The sequence below is a fragment of the Dasypus novemcinctus genome, chromosome 26 (genome assembly GCF_030445035.2).
Source record: "Dasypus novemcinctus isolate mDasNov1 chromosome 26, mDasNov1.1.hap2, whole genome shotgun sequence".
NCBI classification, from domain to species: domain Eukaryota; kingdom Metazoa; phylum Chordata; class Mammalia; order Cingulata; family Dasypodidae; genus Dasypus; species Dasypus novemcinctus.
The window spans coordinates 52423253-52444466 of record NC_080698.1 but is presented as its reverse complement, the minus strand read 5'-3'; positions in this window follow the sequence as shown (position 1 = coordinate 52444466).

Here is a 21214-nt window from a genome sequence, read left to right as displayed (position 1 = left end):
ACCAGTCCCAGCGTTGTCAAAAGTGGAGCAGGCTGGCGTTCTCTGCTTCCTGACGGGCCACGAAGGGAGCCGCCAGCACGGGCCAGGACACAGCCCTGCCTGCAGACCTGAACCCGACTCGAATCAGTTGACAGAAAGCACCGGGTGACAGAAGTGTGTATTACATGACACCACAGGGCAGGCACAGGCCCGGGTTCTCCAGCAAATAATTAGCATGAAGAAGAGAGAGAGAGAGAGGAAAGGGACTGCCGTAGATTAGAAGGTACGAGACCCATCCACCCAACGCAATAGCCAACCTCAGACTGATCCTGATTTGAATCAACCAAATGTGAAAAGATATTCTAGAGACAATCAGGGAAACTTTCACAAGGACCGGGAGTGAGATGATTTTAAGGAATTATTGTTAATCCTGTTGGGTGAGCGCTGTTATTGTAGGTATGTTTAAGAAGGCTTTATCTGGTGGAGATACAGATGAAATTTTTTAAATGTCTCAGATTCTCCCTGAAAATGCCACAGGGATATTGCTGTATTAATATTATGTGCACCATTTAGAAGTAAATGAAATTCTAAATATAAAATGAAAATAAATAGGGTGGTCAGAAAGAGCCTCACTGACAAGGTGACATTTGAGGAAAGGCTTAAAAAAGAGGTGGGGAGGGAGCCGGGGTGGGGGGTGGGGGAGGGGGCCGGGGGGATGGGGGAGGGGGCGTGTCCCAGGTTGGGGGGTGGGGAGCAGGCCTGGGGGATTCAAGGGTGAGCGAGGAGGCCAGTGAGGCCAGGGATAAGGGAGTGAATGAGCAGAGAATGTAAGGGTGGGAGGTAACGCAGGGCAGGGCCTCCCAAGGACTTTGCCTTTTCCTCGGAGGAAGGTGGGAGCCATGGGAGAGCGCTGAGCGAAGGAGGCACGTGGTCAGGCCTGGGTTTGAACGTGAGCCCTCTGGCTATTGGAGGGACAAGGACCCAGGGGTGAGGGCGGAGGCAGGGAGACCAGAAGGAGGCGACTGCACTGGTCCCAGCCGGCGAGGCTGGTGACCAGGCCGGGCAGAGATGATGAGAGCCGTGGAGTCTGGTTTACTTTGAAGGTCGAGTCACCTTCCTCTGCCAGTGTCAACCGTCAAATGTCAGCAGAGCGGCCGACAAGCCCATTCTCTTGGTGAAGCATCGGCGCTCTGGAGTCAAAAAAGCCTGGGCTCAGATGCCCAGCCCCACGCCGCCTCTCTCCGGGGTCACCCGCCCACTCTGGGCCTCAGGCTCCCCACTAATAAAATGAGGACGATAATTAATAACTCAGACTATTATAGACAAAGGAAGTGAAGATGTCCTGTGAACTGTTCATGGCTGGGTGTGTGCTGCCAAGAGGAATACCCTCTCGTTCACTGGACTTACCCCAGCCAGCTAACAGAGGGTGAAGAAGGTCAGCCACCACGCCAGGAGCCAAGAGCGCCTGCAGCTGCAAGCAGAACTGCATCCAGCATCCATGTGGAATCCAAGCCCCCTCTCGATATAGATGTGGAGTGGACACAGCCATCCCAGGGTCCACAGGATGGAGGAACAGAGTATGGATTAGAGTGGACTTACTGATATTCTATTCATGAACTATTGTGATTAGTAATGGAAGTAAATGTAACATTGAGATGGAGAAAGTGGCCATGGTGGCTGCTGGGGGTAGGGAGTGGGAGGAAGAGATGTGATGTGGGGGCATTTTCAGGACTTGGAGTTGTCCTGGGTGGTGCTGCAGGGACAGTTCCCGGACATTATATGTCCTCCCATGGCCCACTGGGTGGACTGGGGGAGAGTGTGGGCTGTGATATGGACCACTGACCATGAGGTGCAGCGGTGCTCAGAGATGTACTCACCAAGTGCAATGAATGTCTCATGATGATGGTGGAGGTTTGTTATGGGGGGAGGAGTGGGGTGAGGGGGTGGGGGGTATATGGGGACCTCATATCTTTTGAATGTAGCATTAAAAAAAATAAAGACAAATTTAAAAAAATAAAATGAATGGAAAATAAAAAAAATAAAGAGGAATACAGTCTTCACTGGGCACCTACTGTGTGCCAGGCACACTGCTCAGGGTTCTTCTGGCATCAGGCCCCATCCCATCACAGGTGAGAAGGGAGGTCACCTGGGGAGCTGAAAAAACTAGTGCTGAAGCAGAAATCTTGGGGATGGAGCCCCAGCAGTGGAAACTTTTTAAGGATCCCAGCAGATTCTAATGTGCCCCAGGATGGGGCATCACTGCCTCACTGTGCCCTGCCATAAAGATGGGGGACACCGAGGTTCAGAGAGGGAAAGCATCTGCTCCAGCATCACACAGCTTCCAAAGGGCAAAGCAGGGCTTTCCAACACAACCCAGTCCTCCGCCCTCCCCAGACCCACTCTGAGGCGGAGAGCCAGAAACCAGCCGGCAAAGGAGGGGCTCGCCCACCCCAGGACTCCACGACCTCCCCGAGCCAAGGAAGAAAGTGCCACGAGGCGCTGTCAGCGAGGGCCAGGGCGGCGGGCCGACAGGTGCGCCCCAGGGCTGCCTGCCAGGAAACAGGTGGCATGCCTGTGCACTGCGCTGGCACAGCCCCGCCAGCACGATCGTTAGGAGGAAACGCCTGGGCAGGCACATTAGCGAGGCCGCGGATTAAGCCGTGGGACGCCGGGGCCAGGCTGGAGGCGCTGCGCTGTGGTGCCCGGGCTCCTCCCGCGTGCCAGCCGCGGCCACCCCGCCCCGCGCCCGCTCCCTGGGCCCCGCCCGCGCTCGCCGCACCCGCAAGGGGGTCCAGAGGCCGCCGGGAAGTGGGTCTGGTACAGCTCCTGGCGGGCGAGGCCGTCGGGCCGCGAATCCTGCACTCAGAGCTGTCCCGTCCCATCTGAAAAAGGGGGGTGGCACTAACCAGGGCCCATACGCACGAGGCGGCGGGAGACCCTGCTCTCGGCCCTCTCCGTCACCCCACGAGGAGGGAGGGCACCCTTTCCCCTCCTGGTCTAGAAGGCCCGGGCTCGCGCGCGGCAGAGCTAGACCCGACCCGCGCCCGCGCTGAGCAGCTCTTCCCCGCGGCGCGTCTCTGCGCGCGCGTGGGCGGCGGGGACTAAATACAGCGCACGTGGCTGCAGCGCGCAGAGGGGCCCCGCGGGCAGCTCGCCGGCACTTCCGCAAGGCTGGTCCGCTCGTCGCTTCCCACCTCGTGTTCTGCCCTGGGGCCTCTCCCCGGAAGCCACCCGGCGGGCCCGGGAGCCAAGGCCCTGGACTGGGGGGCGGACCAAGGTAGAGGGTCTCCCCGTGGGCCTCTGACCAGTCGTGTGACCCTGGGGCTCCACTTCACCGGCTGCGCGGCGGGGGGATCTGCTGGCCTTTGGGGTGATTGGGGGGGGGCTCATCGGGGTTACCCGTGGGGGGCGGTATTGCTGGACACTGGCCAGTGGGACCCCCCCCCCCACCGTTTGGGACACTAAGGCAAGAAAGCAGGGGGAGGAGGGCGAAGGTTGGGGCCACCCCTGAAGACACGATGTCATGGGAGGGATTCTTGTCCCCATTTGGCAGATGGGGAAACTGAGGCCCAGAGAGGGTAAGGAACAGGCTCAAGGTCACAAAACAGTCAAAGCAGAGTCAAGACTTGGACCTGAGGTGCCCGACTCCAGTGGGAGCCGCTGCTCCCGCTGAGCAGATGCAGACAAGTGGCCTGGGGACACCAGCGTACGCCAGCGTCCCCGCTGGCTGAGCACGACGCAGGTCCTCGGATAAGAGGTCGGGGGTCTTTCAACCCCCACCCCCACACAGTGCGGGGCTGGGCTGGGTCCCTCCCTCCCAAGCAGATCCCAGTCCCCAAGAGCAAAGGCCAAGCGGACCCCCCCCCCACCCCCACAAGCAGCAGGAGGTGCAGCTGCGCCGGAAGGGGCGCCTGTAAACTGGACTCAGCAGGACCACCTGGCAAAGCTGGCGGGAGACCCCATGTCCTGGCGTCACCCCCCTAGCGCGGCGCACGGTCTGCACCCCAGGCCCGGCACACTGGACGGCGTGCACGAGGCGCGGGGCTTGTCCCCCGCGATCGCCCCCACGCTGGCGCTGCCACCCCATCCTGCCGTGCTTCCCACCATCAAGGCCTCAGCCCACCCAGGGGGGGCGGGGGAGGGCAGGGGTCGTGCAGCACGTTGGTGGCGCCTCTGGGACCAAGCCCGGACGCCAGCCCACAGGCCTTGCTCCCCCACAGACAGCAGCCACCTGTTCCACCCCGATGGCCCTGCCTGTGGTCCCAGATTTAAATAAGAAAAAGAGGCAGGCGCCCCGTGGGAGCCTCCTGGGTTCTTCTGAGAGCCCAGCCTGGCTCGAGAACGGCTTTTCTTCTTTTTTTTAGATTTTTTAAAATTTATTCCTATCCTCTTCCCCCACCACCCTCGCTACAGTTGTCTGCTTTCTGTGTCCATTCACTGAGTGTTCTGTGTCCACTTCTATCCTTATCAGCGACACCGGGAATCTGTGTCTCTTTTTGTTGCGTCATCTTGTTGTGTCAGCTCTCCATGTGTGAGGCACCATTCCTGGGCAGGCTGCACTTTCTTTCGTGCTGGGCGGCTCTCCTTATGGGGCGCACTCCTTGCGCGTGGGGCTCCCCTACGCGGGGGACACCTTTGTGTGGCACGGCACTCCTTGCGCGCATCAGCACTGCGCGTGGGCCAGCTCCACACGGGTCAAGGAGGCCCGGGGTTTGAACCGTGGACCTCCCATGTGGTAGATGGACGCCCTAACCACTGGGTCAAGTCCGCTTCCCCGGAGGACGGCTTTTCTTTATGCAGCTGTCCACAGGTCGTCAGTGCCAATGATCTGGACAAAGGCCAGTGCCTCTGGGCATTCAAATGAGCCACCGGAATGTAGGAATCAAAATTCCAGAACAATAGAAAATGGGGGGGAGGGCAGCCCCCGAGGGCCACAGGACCACGGAAAATTGAAACCAGGGCCCCAGAACGAGAGACTCTGGGGACCCCAGGCTGGGAACGGCAGAACTCCTGAAAATCACCCTCGTGGGGCCACGCCACCCCAGGATCCCGGCCCAGGCTGTTAGGACAGCGGACAGCGAGAGCCGCACTTGCAGACACAGAGCCCAGGGCGGCGGGCGGGCCCGAGGCACGGTTACGGGATTTGGGCTGGGCACAGGGCCAAGGGCGAGTCCCATCTGTCCCCAGAACATTCGACGCCTGAAAGGACAGATCCCTCGGGGTTTCTCACCAAGCAGGCTGTGACTCCCCCCAAAGTTGGCTGCCACAGCCGCTGACCCCCGCTGTCCTCCACCGCTGCTCTGACCCCACAGGCTTCCCTTCCCAAGGCTCCGGGTGGGAGCGGGGTCACGAGGCCCCTGTGTGACCTGACACAAGCCCCTGCCTTCCCTGGGCCTCGGTCTCCCCACTGTAAGACTAGGGAGCTGGCTGTTTCTGAGGGTCACCCACCTCGAGTTACCTGTGACGGGATCACGCCGCCCTGCTCCCCCTCCCCGTAACCTTCCGTGGCTCCCAAAGGACCTCACTGGAATGAAGAAACACCCCGAAGTCTGACCCCTGTGTTCTCCGCCGCTGCCCCCTGCCCCTAGGTAAGCCAGGATCTTTCACAGTGCCTGACCCCTGCCACCCACCACGGCGAGCGCTAATGAGGCTGTGCCGGGGCCTGCCTGGGGCCCGGTGCACCCCTGGGCTGCGTCAGAGAGAGCCTGAGAGGTTATTATTAGGGGGCGGGGCTTTTTTGTCTGTTATAATTACTACTGTTATTATTGGAATACTGAAAACGCTCTAATAATGATTGAAGTGAGGAGTGTACAACAACGCGATTACACCGAACACCACTGATCGCACACTCCGGATGGGTTGTATGCTTTCTTAACATGCATCGATAAAGTGGATTTTTTAAAAGGTTAAATGACTTATTGAAGGTAACATAATCTGTTTGTTGCAGAGCAGAGACGAAACATCCAGCACAGTGGGGTTTTTTTTGGTCAGAATTTTAAAATGCAAATTTTCCACTTCACTTGTGACATATCTTAGATTGTCTCAACTTTATTTCTTTTTCAAACATGGAAATTGAACACAATGTTATTGACAATAAAACTACTAATTAAAAAAACAACAGCGCAGCCTACTTGGCGGCACCAAACTTCCCTTAAGGGAGACATGTCATTGGGAAAAACCCGGCTGAGAGAACGTGACGGCCGCCAAGGAGCCCGGGCAACGCGGGCCGATGGCTGGACTGAGAGAGGTGGAGAAGGCCAGGAGCCAGGGGAGGGAGGGATGCAATCATTTGTGCTCACTCTGTGCCAGGCCCTGTTCTAAACACTTTACATATGTTAACTCATTAACCCTCCCAACCACACTTGCATGTATACCATTACTACCCCCATTTTACAGCTGAGAAAACTGAGGCTCAGAGAGGTTGAATTGCTCCAGTCCACACAGCTAGTAGGTGGCTGGGATTTGAACCCAGGCTGTGTGGCTTCAAAGCCAACACAGAGAAAGAATCCTTCAGGCAGTGGGGTGAAGCTGGAAGAGTGGGGGAAAGTATCTGGGGAAACATTCTCCAGTGGGGGATGGATTTGCAAGCGTCTAACTAGAAGATGTGCACTTTTGTGCAATGAAAGCCCTGCCTGTGGCCTGCTCTCTGCCAGCCTCTTAGTCAAGACTGCTGTGCCAAGTAGGTCTTCAGGGTTTATGTATCCCAGCCAGAGCCGAATGGGCACTAGGGGGTCCCACTTAGGATGGGGTATGACCGTGACACTGCCACAGCAGCAGCAGGAGCTCAGAGCCGGGGGTCAGTGGCAATGGTGGGGTGTAGCGTGGACACCAAGAAATCTTGAGGATGTTTGGGTTGCTTTGGCCAGGATTGGGGTGGGAGGAAGTGGGGGTTCTGAGCAATTACAGCCTCGCAAGATGAAAAGCACAGCAGGGAAGTGGAAGTGGCCCAAGCAGTTGGGCACCCACCTACCACATGGGAGGTCCTGGGTTCAGCTCCTGGAGCCTCCTAAAGAAGACGAGCCAGACAGCGAGCTGACATAATGGACTGGTGTGGCAAGCTGATGCAACAAGATGACGCAATGAAGAGACACAACAAGGAAACACAATGAGAGGCACAGCAAGCAGGAGCGGAGGTGGCTCAAGCTGTTGGATGCCTCCTTGTCCCACATGGGAGGTCCTGGGCTTGGTTCCCAGTGCCTCCCAAAAGGAAGAAGACGAGGGAAGCCCAGTGGTTAGGGCGTCCGTCTACCACATGGGAGGTCCACGGTTCAAACCCCGGGCCTCCTTGACCCGTGTGGAGCTGGCCCATGCGCAGTGCTGAGGCGCGCAAGGAGTGCCCTGCCACGCAGGGGTGTCCCCCGCGTAGGGGAGCCCCACGCACAAGGAGTGTGCCCCATAAGGAGAGCCACCCAGCGCGAAAGAAAGTGCAGCCTGCCCAGGAATGGCGCCACCCACACGGAGAGCTGATGCAGCAAGATGACAAAACAAAAAGAAACACAGATTCCCGGTGTTGCTGGTAAGGATAGAAGTGGACAAAGAAGACACAGCAAATGGACACAGAGAACAGACAACTGGGGCGGGGGGTGGGGGAAGGGGAGAGAAATAAATAAAATCTTTAAAAAAAAAAGAAAAAGAATACGAGCACACAACAAGCAGACAAGAGTGGACAGCGAACGCCAAACAACAAGGGGGGTGGGATAAATAAATCTTAAAAAAAAAAAGAGCAGGGCAATTCCAAGTGCAGTCTGTGGACCTGGGCCTGTCCTTGAACTATTTGTCATTGGACAGCAACAGATAAGTAGAGAAAATGAGAATAAACGTTTAGAAACTGTTACCACAACTGCACATCTGAGTATGTATGTGCTCAGTGACTTGCAGCTTGCACGCCTTTTTTGTATCATTTTTGAATCATTCACTGTATTTTTGTATTTTTCAAATATATCAGTCTCCAGTGGATTGAAAATAAAAAGAAAATACTGGCTCTTCAAAGATTCGAGAAGTCACTTCGGAAGTGCCGATCAGGGACAAAAGAAGCCAGCTCCAGGCCCAATACATAATTCAACATCAACTAAAGCTGCAAAATTAAAGTTGAGCGTTTGAAATGACACAAAACTTTCATGTGTGCTGAAACTGAAGTTGTCTTGTTTAGATGAGGCGTTCTCAGCGTCGCTGGGGTGGGATAACTCTGCGTTGGGGGGGCCAGGCTGTGCGTTGTGAGAGGTTTGCCAGCACCCCTGGCCTCTACCACGAGAAGCCAGGAGCACCCCTTCCCGCGGTTGCAGCAACTAAAAATGTCTCCGGATATTGCCAGATCTGGGGAGCAAAATCGCCCCCAGGTGAAAACTGCTGGTTTAGACGTGTTAACTCTTTGTGCACGTCCACCTGGGTGTAGCTCCGTGTGTCCCCTGGCGCTGGTGGGTGCACGGGCGTGCACGTGGGTCTGTGGCTGTGTCGACGTGGGCACATCCGGGTGTGCACATGTGCGGTGTCCCTATGTGGCTGCACATGTGTGCATGTGTTTTATTTCTGGCCCCTCCATCCTCCCTCGCCTGGCGTCTTCACTCGCCGGGGCTGCTGTGACAAATACTGCAGACCGGCTGGCTTAAACGACAGGAATCTGTTGGAGGCCGGAAGCCCAAAATGCGGGTGTCGGCAGGAGGCGTTTTCTCCCAAGCCTGGGACAGTGCTGAGCTCACCTGCGGCCCCCGGCTCCTCCTCGCTCCTGCGGCCGGGTCCAAACCTCCCCTGCGTCAAGCGGCCCTGGATGGGGCCGCCCTGGATGGGGCCACCCTGCCTCCAGGTGGCCTCGCCCCAATAACAGCATCTCCAGAGGTCCCCGGGACGCATGGGCTCACGCCCTCAGGACCAGGGCATCGGGGCCCGAGCGTGACTTTGTGGGACCAGGAACACACGGGCAGCCTGCCGGGCCCCCGATGTACCTGCGCTCGCAAGCCCCGGGGCCATCCACGCCCCTTCGGGGGTCGCCTCTCAGCTCCCCCTTCCCTCAAGTCGGCCCGCAGAGGAAACGAGGCTGTCGCCGAGGAAACAGGCCGAGAAGGTCGCCATGGAAACCACGGAGCCGGGTCCAGGCAGGGGTGAAGCCGCCTTCCACGCCCCCTGGCCCCCGCCTCTGCCCCACCCCTGCCTCGACTCCCAAGGCGCCCCGGGCGGCGGAAAGGCCTCGGCTCCCGGAGAGAATCCCACGGTCCCCAGAGACCCGCGGCCTCAGGAGGAGGCTCCACGCCGAGCCCGTGAAGAATGATGCGTCCAGATCAAGGAGAGTGGGGGCTGAGAGCCGGGAAATGGGCCGCCCCCCGGCAGGGCGCTGGGGAGGCAGGGGCTGCTGGTGGGGGACGCCGGGGAGGCCCAGCCCTCTCGGACTACAGGTGCCTGCGCCCCAGCCCTGGAGGGGCTCGGATTCAAACTAACCTGGAGGGCGCTGGGCCTCGAGAGGCAGCGAGAGTAGAGACCCCCCTTCTGGGGTGTCATAATCCCCCGGGGGAAGCTGGATAAAAATATAGATCCACGGGGGGGGGGGGGGGGGGTGGGAATCTGCAAAGCATACCAAGGGTTGGTGAGGTGGTGGCGCAAGCTGGAATTCTTGCACATTGCCAGCGGGAAGGTAAAATGGCACACCTACTTTGGAAAGCACGATGGCAATCTACTAAAGATGAAAATATACCTCAACAAAGCTGTTAAAAATAGGCATACCCTCTGACCCCCGAGAGAAACGCGGGTGCCTGGGCATACACGAGATTGTTCATAGCAGGATGTTCCATACGAGACGAAACCTGGGAGCACCTTAAAAGCCCGCCAAAGGCTGAAGCGACAGATAGACTGTGGCACATTCATGCAACGGAATACAGAGCCGCTCTGAACAGTAATGCCCTCCCACAACATACGACAACGCGGGCCAGTCCCTGAAACGTGGCATTGGGTGAAAAAAGTGAACAGAGGAGAGTACCCGCCGTGTACAAGAACTTGCAGGGATGCGTACGGGGTGGGGACTCCAGAAGGAAAACCACGGGAAGGATTATTTTTAAAAGGCAGGGTGGCGGGCACCGCCAGGTGGAGGGTTGGCAGGGGACACGAGTTTGAGGTGAGGTCACAGGGGTCCTCTGAGGAGGCGGCCGAGTTCTATTTCTTAAGCAGGACGGTTACAAGGGTGTTTGCTCTTAATTCTTTTAGTATTTCTAAAGATGGATTTTATTTATTCATCCCACCCCACCCCCGGTTGTTTGCGCTCACTGACTGCTCTCTGTGCCCATTTGCTGCGTGTTCTCGATGTCTGCTCATCTTCTCTTTAAGCGGCACCAGGAACCGAACCTGGGGTCTCCCCAGTGGGAGAGAGGGGGTTGCGTGAGCGACCTCAGCTTCCTGCTTTGTCATGGCTCTCACTGTGTTTCCTCTCTGTGTCTCCCTGTTGTGTCTTCTTGCTTTAGCTCACTGTGTCAGCCTGTTGCACCCGCTCGCTGTCCAGAAACCGCACCTGGGACCTCCCGTGTGGTAGGCGGGAGCTCAGTTGCTTGAGCCACATCTGCGTCACTGCTCTTAATTCTTGACACCACCTACATGTAGATGTTTCAGTTTTAAATGAAAGGGCCAAAAAGGTTCCATCGCACTCCCAGCAATGCCGATCCCTCAGGGTTGGGTCTGGGCTGCAGCCACCAGCACCCGTCCCCCCACCCCAGGAGGTTCTGATTTACAAGGTTCCGGAGCCACATGGGGATGGAAGCCACCTGCAGAGCCCCTGCCGTGGGGGGGTCCCTAAGGGGGCTGCGTTGCCCCGGAGGCCAGCCCCAAGCAGGAAGCTCTGTAGCAGCCCGCGGGCTCCTGGGGTTCACGGGCGTGGCCTCGGGCATAAGGAAGGAATTTCTCACGGCGCAGCCCTGGGTTCTGGGGAATACGGGAAGGGCGGAAGGGCGGGTGGGAAGAGGTGCATCCGTTGCTGAAAGCACGTCACAGAGGGGGCCTCGAGCATCCCCCCTGGAGGCCAGGCCGACAGCCCTTGAAGGAAAGCGAGAAGTGCGGGGAGGCAGCTGGCATCTGCTCCAGCACCTGCCCGGCTTGCTCATCTCCCCAGGGCCTGAGGTGGGAGGACGGGGAAGCTTCCGGGTCCGTCCTCTGACAGCAGGTCCTGCACGGACGCTGCGTCGTGGCCATCAGCCTGCATGGCCCAGGGAGGCGGGGCCCAAAGCCGCCCCGTCGCCCCGGAGGCCCCTGCTAAGCACCGACTGCGGCAAGTGCTGGGATGGGAGCGAGCACGGCTGCCTTGGCTGGCTCTTAACGGAGAACCGCTAGGAAGTGTGGTGAGTGCCGCGGAGGACAAGACGAGGTGCTGCTATGACCGTGTGTACCAGAAAGCACCTGCTTGCGCCGAGGTCTGGAGGAGTAGGGGGAGTTAACCAGACAGGGGCATCCCAGGCCGAGAGAACAGAATGGGCAAAGGCCCTGCGGTGAGTGAGAGTACGAATTAGCTCCCACTGAGCACTGCCGGGCACGGGGCCCCACTCCAGGAGCTTTACAGCATTAACCCGTTTAATCCATATGACAGCACTCTGGTGAGGGTACTATTATCCCTATTTTACGGATGGGGAAATTGGGGGCACAGAGAGGTTGAGTAACCTGCCCATGGTCACACAGCTCATAAGCAGCAGGCATGGAATCTGAAGGCAGGCCATCCACTGGAACCCACACTCCTCACCCCATACCAGACGGCCTCGCCTTCAGCTTGTTTCTCTCTGAGAACAGGAAGGAGACTGGTGTGGTTGGAGCCCAGTGAGCAAGGAGGGAGAGAGCGGTCAGAGACGAGGGCGCAGAGGACAGCAGTGCCAGGTCACGCAGAGCCGCATGGGCCACAGGAGGACTTTGAACTTGACCCTAAGAGCACTGGGGAGCCACTGAAGTTGGGGAGGGAGTGACAATATCGGGCATGTGATTGAAAGGTCCTCTCCAGCCAGCGTAGAACCTTGTGATCCAGGAACGCTAGACCACTGGAACTGGGTCCGCAGACATCCCCTCGCTTGTTCGACACTTCCAGAGCAGCGCCCAGACGCCAGCTCCAAGCCAAGAGCATTTCTGCAGATGGGACACTCCATTTTGACCCTGCTGTTACACGGCAAGGACGTTTCAGATACAAACGTTTTGCAGGAAGTTCGCCAACGTTGATGACGGTGAGGAAACACTTTTTGGCATGAGCTCCAATAACTCCATTTAAACCTTCGGTTCAACCTCTAAAAAGCACAGTGGAGCCACTTCCAAGTGTTTCCATTTTCATTTTTCTTCTACAGAGGTCAATTTCGATGAGATCAAATCTCTCCTAATTAAAATGTATAATGAAGATTTGATTCATCGTTCAATTTCTTTGCCCAGATCAAATGCCACCAAATACAGGCAACTTCTGCTACCGTGGATCTCCCTGTCGGGCCATCATTTCTGTCCACTCTGATTCTTTCCGTTCAGATTTTGCTGATCTGAGCATGGCATGGAGATCTGACTCTCTTGTCAATTTTTAGATCAATAACTATGGTCACTGCGTGCCATTTTAGCCGATGTTGCTTTTGTTGTGACTTGATCTTTTCTCCTAGGGGCATTATGGACAGATCGGGTGGCCCGTGTTTCTTTCTTGGGGAATCCGTGCAAAATGGAAACATGTCTGTGAGTCAGAGAAAGAAGATGAGCCGGAAGACAAAGAGAAAGATGGTCCTTGTGAGAGGCAGACAAACAATCCAGAGGCTGACAGACAGACAGAGGCAGAGATGGAGAGAGACCCGGGGAGAGAGATGCACGTGAAATGACAGTTAACTCCTGACAGCAACTTCAGGTTGCTCAGCTGAGCCCAAAGGCAGTTGTTAAAATGCCGGGCCAGGTGGCCTGCCCTTTCTACAATCAAATGCCACACCTCCCCACCACCGGAATTTTGCTCTGGCTTTTACCCCAGCCTGGAAGTCCCTTCCCTTCTTGCCAATCAACTCAGGGTTTGCTCATTTGATTGCTTGGAAAACTTTATCAAAATAAGAGAAAAAGGGGAAGCGGATTTGGCTCAACTGATAGGGCATCCACCTACCACATGGGAGGTCCAGGGTTCAAACCCAGGGCCTCCTGACCTATGTGGTGAGCTGGCCCATGTGCAGTGCTGATGCGCGCAAGGAGTGCCATGCCACGCGGGGGTGTCCCCCGTATAGGGGAGCCCCATACACAAGGAGTGCATCCCTCAAGGAGAGCCGCCCAGCACAAAAAAAGTGCAGCCTGCCCAGAAGTGGCGCTGCATACACGGAGAGCTGATGCAGCAAGATGACGCAACAAAAAGAGACACAGATTCCCAGTGCCTCTGACAAGAATGCAAGTGGACACAGAACACACAGCGAATGGACACAGAGAGCAGACAACGGGGGGGCGGGCAGGGAAGGGGAGATAAATAAATAATAAATATTTTTAAAAAAGAGAGAAAAGGGAAGTGAATGTGGCTCAAGCAGTTGAGCTCCCACCTACCACATGGGAGGTCCTGGGTTCAGTTTCCAGTGCCTTCTAAAGAAGACAAGCAAGAGAGCGAGCTAATGTGATGGGCTGGCATGATGAACTGACACAACAAGATGATACAACAAAGAGACACAAGGAGGAAAACACAATGAGCTACACAACAAAAGCAGGGAGCAGAGGTGGCTCAAGCAATTAGGCACCTCCCTCCCACATGGGAGGTCCCTGGTTCCATATCAGTGCCCCCTAAAAAAAATAAAAAGAAGATGAGTGTAGCAGTTTGATATGATTATGAATTCCAAAAATAGATATTGGATTATGTTTATAATCTGGTCTGTACCTGGACGTGATTAAGTCATGATTAGGGCTTTGATTGGGTCACATCATTAGGGTGTTGAGTCTCCACCCCTTGGTGGGTGGAGACTCACAGATAAAAGGCATGGCAAAGGGCAGAGTTGGAGGGTTTTTGATGTTGTAGTTTTTGATGTTGGAGTTTGATGCTGAAGCCTCAAGCTGGAGCCCTGGGATGCAAGCTCACAGAGGAAAGGGAAGGCGGCCCCAGAAGAGAGGAACCCTGAGCCCAGGAAGAAGCAAGCCCCGGGAAGAGGGGAACCCTGAAACAAGACCCTAGAAGAGAGGAACCCAGGAAGCCTGAACCTGCACAGACGTCAGCAGCCATCTTACTCCAATTCGTGGAAAGAGACTTTGGTGAGGGAAGTAATTTATGCTTTATGGCCTGGTATCTATAAGCTCCTACCCCAAATAAATAACCTTTATAAAAAACTAAGCAATTTCTGGTATTTTGCATCAGCACCCCTTTGGCTGACTAACACAGTGAACACACAACAAACAGACACAGCGAGCACAAACAACAAGGGGTGGGGGGAGAAATAAATAAATCCTTAAAAAAAAAAAAATGAGAAAAAGTCACTTGGACCGTATCCCAGCAAACACGACCTCTGGGCAGACATCAGTCAGCTAACCAGCCAGAGGAAACCTCTTGGGAATAAGGAAGGAATTCCCCAGAGCCAGGGAAGACCCAGCAAGAGCGGGGGCCCTGGGGTCAGACGGGCCTGGGTTTGAGTCTCAACTCAGTCTCCTTCCAGTTTCTCGGCCGTGAAATCTCAGCTGCCTCATCTGAGAAGGGAGATCGACACCCGGACTGCAAGGGGCGTGTGAGGCCAAGGCTGTGTGTGAAACAGCTAGCAGGGCCCATGGTGCACAGTAGGTTCTCAGATGGTGCTGAGGTCAGGGCTCTGTGAAGCAGCTGGCAGGGCCCGTGGCACACAGTAGGTGCTCAGATGGTGCTGAGGTCAGGGCTCTGTGAAGCAGCTGGCAGGGCCCGTGGTGCACAGTAGGTGCTCAGATGGTGCTGAGGTCAGGGCTCTGTGAAGCAGCTGGCAGGGCCCGTGGCACACAGTAGGTACTCAGATGGTGCTGCTGCGTCTGCCCCTGACGCCGCGCGGCCCCCAGCCCGCCGGGCCAGTCAGTACCAAGGCTGGTACACGCCCTTTCGGCCCTGGCTTCCCTTGCAGCAGAGCAATGCCCGCCCTGGCCCCGGTCCGACCTTGGGGCTCCCCAGCTCTGGGCTTCAGGCCAGAGGGCGGACTGTCATGACAGCCTGGCCCCAAATCCACGGCCACCCAGAGCCTCAGCCTGTGGCCTTCCTGGGAAACAGGGTCTTTGCAGGTGGAGGTGGCTAAGGTGAGGTCACTCCGGGTTAGGGCGGGTCCTGAACCTGAAGTCCTTCACAGACACAGTCAGGGGGAGGCAGAGGCTGGGGCAATGCTGCTGCAAGACAAGGATTTCTTGGGGTCACCGGAAGCCAGAAGAGGCAGGGAAGGGGTCTCCCTCGAGCCTCTGGAGGCAGCAGGGCCCTGCTGGCCCTCAACTCCACACTCCTGGCCTCTCCAGCTGTGGGAGAATACATTTCTGCTGTTTTTTCTCCTAAAGCCACCCAGTCGGTGACACTCTGTTGCGGCCGCCGGAGGGCACAGATCCAGGGCAGGCGCAGGTACTGAGGGGGCCGTGGCCGGCTGTGCGGGCTCATTCGCCCTCGCCTGCCATTTCCAGTCCATCCAGGTGGCTGCATGGAGCACCAGGCAAAGCGCCTCCGCGGGGAGGGGTCAACGAGCAACCTCTGCCGCAGGTGAGGGCTCCGCGAGCGCGTGCTGTTCCATCCTGAGAGCTGGGAGAACTGGACTGGAGTCTTAGCTACACCACCACGTGCTGGGGACCTTGGGCGAGTCTCCTTACCTCTCCGAGCTTCAGCTCTTCGTCTGAGAAATGGGGATAATGTTATGACCCCTCTCACAGAATTGTGGCAAGGATTACGGGAAATGTTGCATAGGTAGGGGAGAATAAAAATTCGTGAAATTAATTTTCTCTCTCTCTCATTTATCAGGCAAGGCAATAGCGAGGTCAAAGAGCCCTGGGCTTGGAGAGCCTTTGCGCCACGCAGCCCGCCCTGGCTGCTTCCTCTCTCTGCCCCTCAACGTCCTCATCTGTAAAAAGGGTCTGACAATTTCATATAACCATTTAAACATGTACTTAGAATACAACGCGGCAATCCCACTCCTAGGTGTCTGCCCAAGAAAAAACGAGAACGCGTGTTCGCACAAACGCCTGCACGTGCATGTTCACGGGAGCTTCGTTCAACTGAAACGGAGTTTCCATCCCTCTCTCGCCCGATTCTGCTTCATCAGAGTGCACAGCGATCTGTTCATACGATGCGCGGCTGGCTCCCCCACTAGCATATAAGATTCTTGGTCTGTCTTATTTGCCACTGGGTCCCCAGGAGGTGCCTGGCACATAGTAGATGTGCAGTAAACATTTGTGAGTGAACAAACAATCTCGCAACAACCCTGTTCAGCAGATACCAACACTTCCTTTTCACAGATGAAGGCACTGAGACTCAGAGAAATCGGGACACTTGTGCAAGTTTCCAAGAGTGCAATCCAGTCTTCCTGACTCCACTGGCTGCACCTGTTCCCCTGACCCATCAAGGTTTCTTTCTGCTCCATGAGCTGTAGTTCCCCGATCTGCATATAACCCGCATATAACCAGATCCCCTGATGAGTTCAGTGAGAGGAGCAGGGAGAATCGACAGGGACTTGGTGGGGAGAGTGTGGAGGCTGGGCCCCCCTTAAGGAGGCTGGTGAGCCAACTGGAGGCAGGTCAAGTTTGACAAACTAAACCCACCAAGCAAACACTTTCAAGAAACATCCTGGGAGAGCAGATGTGGCTCAAGCAGTTGGGCACCCGCCTCCCACATGGGAGGACCCAGGTTCAGTTCCTGGTGCCTCCTAAAGAAAAGCAAGACAGCGAGCTGATGCAACAGGCTGGCACAGTGAGCTGGCGCAATTGAGATGACACAATGAGGAGACACAATGAGAGACACAATAAGCAGGGAGCAGATGTGGCTCAAGCAATTGGGTGCCTCCCTCCCACATGGGAGGTCCCGGGTTCAGTTCCCGGTGCCTCTTAAAAAGAAGAAAAGCAGACACAGAGAGCACACAATGAACGGGCACAGAGAGCAGACAGCAAGGACAAGCAATGGGGGGGAAGGGATAAATAAATAAATCTTTTTTTTTTATTTTAAAAAAGGAAACATCCTAGGAGTCCCCTGGTCCAAAGCCCACCCAGAAGAGGAACCCTTTCGACAGCAGCCTTGACGGGGAGCTCACTACATGCTAGGGCAGTCCAGCGCAAAGCCTCCTAAACTGGGAATTCTGAGTGCTGCTGGATGTGTAGCAGGAAATTAGGTTAAAGCTGGCATAATCAGCTCATTAACCCCCTTGCCAGACTCCACACACACACAGAGGCCTATTTCAAAGCTACTCTGCCGGCTGTCACGGCCTGCCTACATCTGAGTGGAGTGGTGCAAGTGAGATATTTTATTTATGTGCCGTGCATATTTATTTGTAAGAAGTAAATAAATTAGCTGCCTGCCATCTGCAACCACCAGCCCATGACGAGTTCCCTCCCTCCTCCTCGGCCTCGGGAGGGGGCTGCACTAGCAAAGCCCAGGACCCATAAAAAAGAAGGTGCTTCTTTTCTGGGAGGCTTTCCTCCAAAGTTTAAGCAGCCCTAGAACTATCATTTTTCTGAAAGGAAACAGATGTCAGGGGCTATTCTGAGCCATCTGCCAATAAGTGATCTACCTCCAGGAGACAGTTGTGCTGTCATCCCATTTTAAAGATGAGGAGACTGAGGTCAAGTCACACAGCAGGCGACTGAAGGAGAGGCACTCAAGCCAGGGGAGGCCAAAGCTCCTGGGACATGTTGCAGAGGAAGCTGGAGCAGGAGACAGCCCCATATTCCTGGCTCTGACACTAACTGCTGTATCAAGGCCCGGCCCTGGAATTCCCCTGGCCCTTCTCTGTCTAATGGGAAAATAAGACACAAACAGGGAAGTGGATGTGGCTCAGGCAACTGGGCTCCCGCCTACCACATGGGAGGTCACTGGTTCAGATCCCAGTGCCTCCTAAAGAAACAAGGAAGATACAGCAAGTAAAAAACAACAAGGGGGCAGGAAGAAATAAAGAAATACAATAAATCTTTTTGAAAAAAAGACACAAACAAATCAGACTCCGCATGGGGCTGTGTGGGGAATCAAATTCCTGCCTGCCCCCATCCCACAAACCCACGATTCCATGAAGCCCCCTCACTCCCCACACTTGAAGGGGCTGGACGGTCTCCCCTTGTTGTTCCACTGTGCTGGGTGACTCTGGGCACATCAGTGAACCTTCTAGGACCTCAGTTTCCTCCTGGAGGGTGGAGGGGAGGGACGGACCTTATAGAAGAGTATCTCACCCGCATGCCAAGTGGAAGGCAGGGGTCAATTTGGGCCAAGGACGTGGGGGTTGGAGGGGGAACCCGGGGTATCTGATGGTGCCACGGAGGCCCAGAGAGGGTCTATAACTTGCCCAGGACCACACAGCCATCAGTGCCCGGGGAGCCCCAGCCCACCTGCCTCCAGGCTGCAGGGAGAGATCCCAGGGCGCTGAGCCCAGCATCACCCAGGCCCCGCCTGCATCTGAATCTTTTATGAAGCGCCATAAATCTGCCCCAGTCACTCCTGCCCGCAGCCCGCTGGCCTTACCTCACCACCTCTCTGCGCAACGAGGCCTTTTCATTACACTGAGTGCAGAATCCGATGCAATTGCTCTTGATTTTCCCCCAGGGGCCACCAGCCACCTCCCTCCAGAGCGCGCTCACGCACCGCCTCCAAGCACACAATAGAGGTTTTCACATAAAACACGATCTTCTAGGATTTGTGCTTCCCCCTCTTTGGAGCTCTTTGCACACATACGGTCAGTGCAGAGCAGGCGCAGGCCCCTGGGCCCTCCCTGGGGGTAGGGGGAGTTGAGGCACGGAGGAGCGCAGATGGACAGAGCCACCTTCTTGCTTGTCCTGGATAATTGTCAGAGGACAGGGCGCGCGTTGCAGCAAGAAGGAGACAGGTTAGACTCGAAGGAGGCCAGGGGACAGCCCTGGGGACCTTGCGAAGCAACCAAACTGCAGCCCCTAACTTCCTGCACGAGGAGGCAACGGCGACAGGAACGATGGCGGCAGGTTGTGCGCGGCGCTTGCGTGTCAGGCCCTGAGCCTCCTAATCCCGTTTTACGGACGAGGAAACGGGGGAGGGCGGCAGGTGCAAAGTCACGGCCGCGAGCAGCCAGGTCGCGTGCCAGCCCCCCGTCGAAACCCTGCAGAGGTTTCCCAAGACGCTTAGGGGGAAAAGCCAGACTCCTAGGCTGTCCTGCCTCTGCTGCTGTCTCCCACCTCACCCCATTCCAAGCTCCTGCTCCCTCACAGCCCAGCAGCCACACTGGCCTCCACTCCTTAAACACGCCGGGAACACTGCTGCCCCAGGGCTTTGCCCCTGCTGTTCCCTCCTCCCGGCTGGTCCCGGCACAAACGTCACCTCCTCCAGAAGGCCCTCCCTGACCACCCCAACGCTCCTCTATCATCTCATTCCTGTTTTTCTGACTTAGCAGCATTGCTCCCACTAGGAACTCATCATTTGTCTGTTTGTTTATCATCCATCTCCCCCACCAGAATGTCAGACCCGTAAAGGCAAAGAGCCCGTCTTGTTCACTGCTCTATTCCCACAGTGAGTGCCGGTGAAACATGTGTACAAAGAATGAAAGAAGAAAAAAGGAATCAACCTGCAAAGAGCCCAGATCAGGGCCCAAGGAAGGTGGGTGGCGGCCAACACCAGTCACCGCAGCGATGACCACCCAGCCCCCTCCCTGCCGCCCACGTTGAGTCAAAGGCGCTGGGGTGGGAGGTGGCTTCCCCCAGGCAGCAGGGGGCTGTGGAGAGGGAGAAAAGGCCTGGAACACGTGGGAGAGCCAAACTCCAGGAGATGATGAGGCCATTAAAAATGACAAGTGTGAGAAATAACATCTGCGGTGGGGAAAGCCTACGCAGAGTCGCGTTACGGACCGAAGACAACCATGGGAAAGCTGAGTCTTCCCTGCGGCCTTCTTTATTGCAACAACCTCGTTGTCCAGCCGTGGGGGAGCAGGTAAACAAACCATGCCTGGCACAGCCACCCGATGGGGCATTCTGCAGAGTTCTTGCTCATCCAGAGAAATGCTGATCCTATAAAAAGCCCAGCGATGAGAAAGCAAAACAGAATGGGATATGGTGGGGTGTGAGCACAATAGAAAAGTAGGCTGTGGGAAAAAAACCTGGAAGGAAATACGCCAGGATGTCCCTGGGAGGTGGGTTGATGGAAGATGATTTTTTTCTTGGTCGTGGTCTTTATTTTCAAAATGGTCTACACGTAACAACAATTGCATGTCTAATCGGAGAGCAAGTAACTCAGTTGGAAGGGACGTGGTTTGTGGATATTTTTAACGACAGCAAGAAACATATACATATTAGTGTTGCGGGGGAGGGCAGGTTGCAATATCCTTGTTTCTTGATGCTGCTGTGTTTAATTATTTATAATAGTTTAAATTCCAATCAACATTTTACAAGCCCTTTTATTTGAAACGCAGAAAAAGGGAGCATATGAAACCGGCTAATAGGAGTCCAGTCCCACCTCGGGCACTAAATGGGGCAACTCTCTTCTCTTCTCTGAACCTCAGTCTCCTCGTCTGTACAATGGCGTTGACCCTCACTGCCTCCCTGTCGCTGGGGGACGAGGGCCTCTCTCTGAAGGGCTGCACCTGTGGCCCAGCACCGAGGAGAGGCTCAGTGAACACCGGGAGATCTCAGCCCATGGTGCTTCCAACTAGCACACACGCCCAGCGGCTGGGCAGAGAGTGGTCCCCAAAACCTTTGCAATCCTGCATCCGCATCTGTCGAAACATGCTTGTGCACTCCTCTGCAGTAAAGTGCACATACTACTTATGAATTATACATGTAGGACTATATTTGCATATTCTGTACATTATGCAACATGGGCAAAGCAGAAAAAAAATTCAAGTGTAAGAGGACATAAATGTAAACTGGAGCTCTGAGTATTTTCTCCGTCTCCCTCTGCACCACACTTCGGAGGCCGCCGGGCTATGGGTTCCCAGAGCACAGAGGCCGCTGAAGTCCTGTCACCGCTAGAGCCCTCGGAAGTCGCCGGCACGCAGGCTCGAGCTGCTCAGACGCTCGGCCTGGTTTATATTTCAAAGCAACCCCAAGTAAATCCCTCACGCCAGAGTCAGCCTCCGCGGGCCCCCACGGCATCCCGGGCTTCTCGGAGCTCAGCCTCCCTGCCTAGAGCCTGAAAAGCTGGACCAAGTGGTCCAGA